Raw genomic sequence first — 10,636 nt, forward strand, 5'->3', positions numbered from 1 at the left:
TAGTGTATGACAAATAGTATTCAAAAAAAAAGGTAGCCATTATTAGTGGTGGAAAGAAAGAAAATTTTATCATTTATAAAAGGAGAAATGACCTAGATCCCCTTACCACATATATAGTTTGAAACCAACGTTCAACTCAGATCAGTAGGGAATAGAACGTGATCTTATTCTGCATACATTAGGATTTAGTGCCAAGAATAATAGTGGCTAAAATAAAATGGAGGCTTTTTATTTTTCCTCTGATGGGGTCTAGTCCAGAACATTTCAGGAAGGAGAGAGCTCAAAAGGAGGAGAAAAGAACTTGCTGCTTCTCAAGCTTGGAGTAGAGAATCAGCTGTCATATGATACCTTTACTGAGACTTGACAACACATTTTAAGTGTAAGAATTGTTCGGAAAAGCTTTAATTCCTCATTAATTATTTTAAATATTGCAGAAATATACATCTTCTTCCTAGAGTGTTGGATACCTGATAACAGCTCTTTTTTCCAGAAATTCAAGTTGTACGTTCACTTCTAAGTGTAGTTGTTGTTTTATCTTCTGAGATTCTTCAAGAGCAGGAATGATGACACTGTAATAACTGAAGTATGCTGTACCTGGAAAATAAGTAACAACTGTCATTACTTTACCACATTTGTTGTGTTATTTCTTAACTGTGGCATCCAGTGAAAGATGGTATTTTTATGAATTTAATGAGCACACTGATTCTGGATAATTTGAGACAAGAACTTAGACATTTTTTCAAAATTGCTCACCAGCCCTTTTTTATTGGGCCTAGTGTATAAGTAACGGAGACCCCAAAAGGAAAGAGCAACAATCAGTGCTTATACCTCTGGGAAGAGGGTTTGCAACAACACTTTATTCTTTGGAATTCTATCCTACATCCTGTTAAAGGAGATATCTGCTTCTATTCTTATAGAAAATATGAATTCTAAGCTTCTTATCGTCATTTGTAGGAATGCCGATGGCTGACAAAGTCATACAACTAGAAAGCATTGAAATATACTAGTTGGCCTAGGTGTGGAGTTATGGTAGTTCTTTATTAGTCTCCTACTGCCCAAAGTGGTATTCTCTAGCTGCATAGGACTATTACATTTTTTTAGAAGATTTTATTTATTTATTTGAGAGAGAGAGAGTGCACATGAGAATGGGGGAAGGGCAGAGGGAGAAGTAGACTCCCTGCTGAGCAGAGAGCCCAGCCCAGGGCTTGATCCCAGGACCCTGGGATCATGACCTGAGTCAAAGGCAGCCGCTTAACCAACTAAGCCACCTATGCACCCCAGGACTACTAAGTTTTTAATTAAATTAAATTAAAATTAAAATTCAGTTCTTCATATGCTCAAGTCACATTATAGTCACATGTGGCTAGTGGCTACCACACTGGAGAGTCCAGGTATAGAGCATTTATATAATTGCAGGAAGTTTTATTGATCAGTGCTACTGTAGACTTTCCTTGGGACCTTCCTACCTCCATACATGTGCCACTTCCCATGTCTGCTGTATCTTTGCACTGTCTCCTTTAGTCTTTAAGATGTTTTTGTTCATATTTAATGCAAGACAAATTTACACAGAGAAATCAACTTAATGCCCTTTCATCTCCTAATTCCATATTTGGAACCCTGTTAGAAAGGATGGATTTTGACATTCTTTATTCTTATAGGATTTGTTGGTCTCCCTGCACTTATTATGCTCTGTAGGGTCTCAGTTCTGGGCCTGCCTTCCATGAAATGATAGGAGCCACATATCTAGTGAAAGTCAGTTTTCTGTTGTTACTTGGCCCCTACCGTAATCATACTCTTAGGCTCTCCACACATCGTGTGATTAACATGCACCTCTATAGGCAGAAATATCTTTTACCTACAAATCATGGTCACTTTGAAGCCTCACACCTCACTCCAATCCAAAACTCTTAGATGGCTTCCCATTTTTCTTAGAGTAGGACTGGTGATAACTAACATATATTGAGTGCTTTGCTTTGTGGCATATGCTGTTCTTTTGATTCTATAGATGACCTATTTGAATTCTTAAAACAATCTTATAAGGTATTGTTACCTCCCCTGACCCTGACACATGATATAGCTAAGGAATAGCTCCTGAGACAGGAAGAGTTGAGATAACTTTCTCAAGATCATACCGTCAATAAAGTGACACAGCTGGTATTGGAAACTGAGTAGACAGGTTCCAAAGAGTAAGCAATCAGATCTGTGGGATCAGATTGCCTCACTTAGTGACTAGCATATGTAGGTCCTTGTACTTCAGTCCATGAGGTATCAGCCTCAGAAGAGATGGAAATTTAGGTTTTGTATCTACCTTGTTGGGTGTGTGTGCAGGGGGGGAAACTAAACTTGATACAAACTTCAAATCTTGCTGTCTCCTTCCCTATATCATCTTTTGTTATTTAGCTTATTCAGGCATTACATTATATAGGAATATAACAAGCCATAGACATACTGTTACGTGTCATGCTCTGTTCAAGACACTGAGAAGTTTCAAAACTTATAAATTATAGATGCACATAATGTGATGGAATGCCAAGTGATGGAATTCCAGTTGGCCATACCCTCAAATGACTAGGATTTTCTTAAACACTGCTGCATTTTGCATAAATAGAAATTGCATTGTATGACAAACGCTATTGTGCAAAGCCTATTTCCTTTTAAATGTTATTCTCTAAGAATGCAGCAGCCTGGCATCATGCAGACAAGAATAAAGCCCCCATTAACTACTGTGCCCAAAGTTTCATAGCTGTGGCATAACAAGCCTGGGAATTTATAGAACCATTATAGAATTATAGAACAATCAGAGCTTTATATAAACTGCCACAAATGCTAGCTTCAGCACCACAGGTGGGATTTTAGGAAATGCTAGAACTACCATTGCACATGCTTTTAAAAATGTTTTGTTGTTGAAGGAAAACAGGAAGATGGTGGCATAGTAGGAGGACCCTAGCCTTGTCTTGTCCCTCAAACACAGCTAGATAAATAACAAATCATTTTGAACACCCAAGAAATCAATCAGAGGACTGACAGAACAAACTGCACAATAGAGGGAGAGAACAGGCCATATTTTGGAAGGTAGGAGGTGCAGAGATGTGATTTGGAGGAGAAAAGAATTGTGGGTGCTGAGGAGGAGAGGGAGCCCTGAGAAGAGAGAGGCAAGAGAAAGAGACAGAGGAGTGCACAGGGGATTGCACAAGGAAAACACTTCCTCAAAGCCATTCACTGGGGAAACAAGAGGGGCCGATTATTGTGCATTTTTACAACCAGCAGAGCTCAAAGTTTTAGAGGTCCCCCTCTCCATGGCTGGTGTTGAGCCCAGTGGGTGCTGCAGTGCTCCTGCGGAGAAGGACAGCAGAAGCCCAGGAGCAGACAGTATGATCTGAGGATCCCCTGGGACGCATTGAGAAAGACAGTTCCCCCTTCTTGGAGCATACCTGGGAGAGGTGGCATTGCCTCTCTAAGGATAAAAGAGCCAGCAGGCACCGTTATGCTTTCTCTCCTTCAGCATAGGTGCAGAGACACCTGCTGAGGGCAGCTAACCTGGACACTGGCTCTTTGCTGTGCTTTACTCCAAACTCCAAGCTCTTGCATGTTGGTATAACTGCCCTTCTGGGACAAACCTGTACCAACCCCAGCTTGGAAACACCCTCCCCTTAGAGGACCAGCATGGGTCTGTGCCACACCAGGTCCCTAAAGTTTGGAGTTTTAGAACTCAGCCAGCCTGCCTGGGATAGAACACAGATGCACTGTGCTGCAGGATGGGCAGATGGCATGGACACAGACAGGGTGAAGTCAGGGATCAGAGAGACACCTGGGACACACAAAGGGAAGTTGTTTGCTCTTCTGGGAGGGCTTCTCAGAGAGTGGCAGGTGTGAATTCCCCTCTCTGGGAATGAGGGGGAGGGCTGGTGTCATTTCCCTCCCTCACCCCTCACCATAACTTCACTTCAGTAAGCAACATAGCACCAATAATAGAGACCCAAACTACTTACACCAAGCCCTGCTGCCCTGTGCTCTGCAGGTGCTTCTTTACAAAGTCAAGTGTGTCTGAGAACCAGAGCAGGGGGCCCCTCCCCCAGTAGATGAAGACAAACCCCTTTTAACACACCAACTCTACTGACCATAGAGTGCTGCAGAGCTTCAGCTCTAGTGCAGATAGCATCAAGTCTCTTTTAAGAAAAGACCAGAGCACACCTAGTTAAAACTCACCATACTCTGGCCAAGGTCCAAACACTCCCCACTGCAGGCATGGAGAAACTCTGTAGAGGACTGACCTGAGGGAAAGAGCATCCAAAACACAGCAGCAGAATGAACACAGCATACACCAGAAACACTTACTGAAGTGCCAGGCCCTGGACAGTATATGACCTCTTCTTAATAAAACCATTACTCTCAAGAGGAGGAAATATAACAGGCTTTCCTAACACACAGAAGGCAGCTAGACACCTAGACATAATGCCAAGATGGAGGAATTCATCCCAAAAGAAAGAACAAGAAAAGGTCATGGCTAGGGACCTAACTGTAACAGATATAAGTTATATGATTACAAATTTAAAACAACAACCATAAGGGTACTAGCTGGGCTTGAGGAAAGCATAGAAGACACCAGGGAATTCTTTACGACAGAGATAAAAGAAGTAAAAACTAGTCAGGCTGAAATAAAAAATACTATAACTGAGATGTGAGACCAATTGGATGTAATGACCACAAGAATAGAAGCAGCAGAGGAATGAATAAGTGATATAGAAGATAAAATTATGGAAAATAATGAAGCTGAAAAGAGGGAAAGAAAAATATTGGATCACAAATGTAGACTTAGGTTACTCAGTGACTCCATAAAGCATAATAAGATTCGTATCATAGGAGTCCCAGAAGAACGGGGGAAGAAAGAGGTAGAAGGTTTATTTGAGGAGGTTATAGCTGAAAACTTCCCTAATCTAGGGAAGGAAACAGACATCCAAATCCAGGAGACACAGAGAACTCTTATCAAAATCAAAAGTTGGCCAACACCGAGAGGTATCATAGTAAAATTTGCAAAATATAGAGATAAGGAAAAAATCCTAAAAGAAAGAGAAAGGAAGTCCCTAACTTATAAGGGAACACAAGATTAGCAGAAGAACTCTCCACAGAAACTTGACAGGTCAGAAAAGAGTGGGATGATATATTCTATGTGCTGAATGGGAAAAATCTGCAGCCAAGAACACTCTATCCATCAAGGCTGTCATTCAGAGTAGAAGGAGGGATAAAGAGTTTCCCAGACAAATAAAAAGTGAAGGATTTTGTGACCACTAAACCAGCCCAAAAGAAATATTAAAGGAAACTTTTTGGGAAAGAAAAAACAAAAGTGACAAAGACTAGAAAGAACAGAGAAAATCTCCAGAAATAATGACTTAACAAGTAATACAATGGCACTAAATTTGTATCTATCAGTAATCACTTTCAATGTAAACAGACTAAGTGCTCCAATCAAAAGACATAAGGTGTCAGAATGGATAAAAAAACAAAACAAAAACAACAACAACAAACAAGACCCATCTAAATGCTGCCTACAAGAAACTGTACCATCTGCAGATTGAAAGTGAGGGGATGGAGAACCATTTACCATGCTAATAGACATCAAAAGAAAGCTGGAGTAGCCATACTTATAAAAGAAAAACTAGATTTTTAAGCCAAAGACTGTAACAGGAAATGAAGAAGGACACCATATCATAATGAGTCTATCCAACAAGATCTAACAACTGTAAATATTTGTGGCCCTAACTTGGGAGCACCCAAATATATAAAAATTAATAACAAACATAAACAATACAATAATAGTAGGGGACATTAATACCAGACTCACAGCAAGGGACAGATCATCTAAGAAAATCAACAAGGAAAAAATGGCTTTAAATGACACACTGGACCAGATGGACTTAACAGATATATTCAGAACATGTCATCCTAAAGCAGCAGAACACACATTCTTTTTGAGTGCACATGGGATGACATTCTCCAGAATAGATCACATACTGGGTCACAAATCAGGTCCAAACCAGTTTAAAAAGATTGAGATTATTCCACACATATTTTCTGACCACAATGCTATGAAACTTGAAGTCAACCATAAGAAAAATTTTGGAAAGACCACAAATACAAGGAGGTTAAAGACCATCCTACTAATGAATGAATGGGTTAACCAGGAAATTAAAGAAGAAATTAAAAAATATATGGAAACAAATAAAAATAAGATAGTTCAGAACCTTTGGGGTGCAGCAAAGGTGGTCCTGAGAGGAAAGTATATGACAATACAGGCATGCCTCAGAAAGCAAGAAAAGTCTCAAATACACAACCTAACCTTACACCTAAAGGAGCTGGAGAAAGAACAGCAAATAAAGCCTAAACCCAGCAGGGGAAGAGAAATAATAAAAGATTAGAGCAGAAATCAATGAAGTAGAAACCAAAAGAACAGTAGAACAGATCAACAAAACTAGGAGGTGGTTCTTTGAAGGAATTAATAAGATCGATAAACCCTTAGCCAGACTTACCAAAAAAGAAAAAAGAGAAAGGACCCAAATAAATAAAATCATGAATGAGAGAGGAGAGATCACAACCAACACCAAAGTAATACAATTATAAGAGAATATTAGAAAAATATGCCAACAAATTGGGTAATGTGGAAGAAATGGATAAATTCTTAGAAATGTATAAACTACCAAAACTGAATCAGGAAGAAATAGAAAATTTGAACGACCAATAGCCAGCAAAAAGATTAAATCAGTAATCAAAAATCTCCCAGTAAACAAAGTCCAGGGCCATATGGCTTCCCAGGGGAATTCTATCAAACATTTAAAGAAGAGTTAATACCTATTCTCAAACTATTAAAAAAGATAGAAATGGAAGGAAAGCTTACAAACTCATTTTGTAAGGCCAGCATTACCTTGATTCCAAAACCAGGCAAAAACCACACTAAAAGAATTATAGGCCAATATCCCTGATGAAGATAGATGCAAAAATTCTCAGCAAAATACTAGCAAATCAAATACAACAGTACATTAAAAGAATCATTCCCCACAATCAAGTGGGATTTATTCCTGGGCTGCAAGGGTGGTTCAGTATTCACAAATCAATCAGTGTGGTACACCACATTAATAAAAGAAAGGATAAGAACCATATGATCCTTTCACTTGATGCAGAAGGAGCATCTGACAAAGTACAGCATCCATTCTTGATAAAAACCCTTAACAAAGTAGGGGTAGAGGTAACATACCTCAACATCATAAAGGCCATATTCAGAAGATGCACAGCCAGTATATAATCCTCAATGGAGAAAAACAGAGCTTTTCCTCTACAGTCAGGAACAATACAGGGATGTCCACTCTCACCACTGTTACTTAACATAGTACTACAAGTCCTAGCCTCAGCCATCAGACAACAAAAAGGAATAAAAGGCATTGAAATCATCAAGGAAGAAGCCAAACTTTCACTATTCACAGATGACATGATACTCTGTGTAGAAAACTCAAAAGACTCCATCAAAAAATTGTTAGAACTGATACACGAATTTGTTGAAGTCACAGGATACAAAATCAATGTGCAGAAGTCTGTTCCATTTCTGTACACCACTAATGAAGCAGCAGAAATAAAAATCAAGGAATTGATCCCATTTATAATTGCACTGGGAATAAACCTAACCAAAGAGTTAAAAGATATGTACTCTGAAAACTACAGAACACTTATGAAAGAAATTGAAGAGGACACAAAGAAATGGAAAGACTATGCTCATGGATTAGAAAAACAAATACTGTTAAAATGTCTATACTACCCAAAGCAATCTACACATTTAATGCAATCCCTATGAAAATACCACCAGCATTTTTCACAGAGCTGCAACAAACAATCTTAAAATTTTTATGGAACCATAAAAGACCCTGAATAGCCAAAGCAATCCTGAAAAAGAAAAACAAAACTGAAGACATCACAATTCTAGATTTCAAATTATATTACAAAGCTGTAGTCATCAAGACAGTATGGTCCTGGCACAAAAAGAGACACAAAGAAAATGAAACAGAATAGAGAACCCAGAAATGGACCCACAGCTGTATGGTATACTAATCTTCCACAAAGCAGGAAAGAATATCCAATGGAAAAAAGACAGTCTATTCAACAAATGGTGTTGGGAAAACTGGACCACTTTGTTACGCCATACACAAAAATAAATTCAAAATGGATGAAAGACCTAAATGTGAGACAGGAAACAATCAAAATCGTAGAGAACACAGACAACCTCTTTGACCTTGGCCACAGCAACTTCTTCAAGGCAAGGGAAACATATGCAAAAATGAACTATTGGGACTTCACCAAGATAGAAGACTTCTGCATAGAAAAGGAAACAATCAGCAAAACTAAAAGGCATCCTTTGGAATGGGAGAAGATATTTGCAAATGACATAGTAGATAAAGGGTTAGTATCCAAAATCTATAAATAACATCAAATTCAACACCCCAAAAATAATCCAGTTAAGAAATGGGCAGAACAGATGAATAGATATTTTTCTAAAGAAGACATCTAGATGGCTAACAAACACATGAAAAGATGTTCAGCATCACTCATCATCAGGGAAATACAAATCAAAACCACAATCAGATACCACCTCACACCTGTCAGAATGGCTAAAATTAACAAGTCAGGCAACAACAGATGTTGGCAAGGATGTGGAAAAAGGGGAACCCTCCTACACTGTTGGTGGGAATGCAAACTGGTGCAGCCACTCTGAAAAACAGTATGGAGGTTCTTTGAAAGTTAAAAATAGAACTACTCTACAATCCAGCAATTGTGCTACCAGGTATTTATCCAAAGGATACAAAAATACTGATTGAAAGGGACACATGCACCCTGATGTTTCTATCAGGATTATCAGCAACAGTCAAATTATGGAAAGATTCCAAATGTCTATCAACTGATGAATGGATAAATTGTGGTATGTTTATAGATCTATGTATCTATCTATATCTATCTATCTATCTATCTGTCTAAATATATTCTACTCCTGTGTAACATTTAAAACTATTTAAGCATCTATACATCTAAAAAGTGCTTAAAACTTGCCAGTTGCTTTAACTGATTATACCATTCACTCCTTATAATAATCCTCATTTGAGAGATGGGAAAATAGAGGCACAGTGTGGCTGTTCCTCAAGGTGAAAAAGCAGGTAGGTAGTGGAACAAAATCCTGAATTCTACCTTTGTTGACCAGCAAGCATGTGCTTTTAATACAATTCTATTCTGGTGCCTTCCAGTGGGTCTCCTTTGCCCATTCCCCTTCTTTTTTGGAGTTGGTATGGTGTAGTAAAAGAATACAATGAATCTTGGCATTAGGGTGGTCTAGTTTAGAATTAAGATTCTGGAAAAGTAATTTTTATCTTGTGGTCTCCCCCACCCATTGTAATTTAAGTTAATTACCCTAATTTTTAAGAAAATTGTTGGAGAATAAAATAAGACACCCAGTGGATAGGCAAAAAGTGCAGTTCTTAGGTTCCTACCCTCCTTCTCTGCAGGGGTGATCCCCTCATGCAGTTTCTTTTCTCCTTTGATTAATAGCATTCTGTTTCTACTTCATTCTTCAGTGTTTTCTTCTCTCCTGTCACTACTATCCCTTCTCCTGCCTCTCTTTCCACCTCTTGTTAATGGAATTTAGGGAAAAAACAAGTCCTAAAATGTCTACTTCAGATCAGGTGCTAGCCCTGTCATTTAATTGAATTGAATAGACTTATGCAGCATTTTAACCTTGAGTCTGCTTCTTGATCTATAAAATTCAAAGGGTATTCTCAAAGACCCTTCCCAGCATTTCCATTTTATAATGTTGATGGTATTTCTCTCAGACACTCTAGGCATTTATAAAAATTTATTCTACAGATTCTATCCTAACGTTCCCACATTTCCTGACTTTGGTACCTTAGGTTAATTTTCTAATCTTTTGTCTACGAATGGCAAGGCATTAAACATTTGAGATGGAATTAAACATCTTGCTCCATCACATTTCAGTTCTCCATCTGGCTTTTGCAATTGGAATTTACTGGCAAATGTAATTTTGAGCTTTGGGGGGCTGTGTGTGAGCAAGAAATACTGATGCCATCAGCCCACATGTCGGTACAACCCTGAACTTTGTGGTCTCTATCCTTCTGAGGAGCAGATGGTAAAGAAAATAATCCTGAAATGTTCCCATCATGGTGGAGGAAGGGGAGGAAGAGAAAGAGAGAGATTGATTGATTGATTTAGAACTATACAATGCATATGTGCCTTTATAGCCTTGAAAAAAAAAAGCATTTCATAACAAGATAGATCATCTTTGCCTTTTGAGGGAAGCACAGTGACTGCTTATAAAAGAGTGCTTGAAGACTCAGAAATGGTTGGGAAATAACTTACTTACACTTAAGGGGTATGAAGGAGGGAACTGGAGGTACCACTGTGGGAGACATAAAAAAAAAAGCCCATTCGTCAGTTATTCTGGTTACCCACAAATCTATACTCCAGAGACTTTGATTCCCTTTCATAATTTAAGTCAACTCTGGGAATGACCTAGACTATGTAGCACATACAACGAGATAGACCATGAGTGAGTGCCTAAGTTTGAAAAATTCAAAGTATAAAATAGAAAAGG

Source organism: Eumetopias jubatus, unplaced genomic scaffold, assembly GCF_037043125.1.
Source record: "Eumetopias jubatus isolate StellerSeaLion01/CBP00866 unplaced genomic scaffold, mEumJub1_p1.0 scaffold_10, whole genome shotgun sequence".
In the NCBI taxonomy this organism is placed as follows: Eukaryota; Metazoa; Chordata; class Mammalia; order Carnivora; family Otariidae; genus Eumetopias; species Eumetopias jubatus.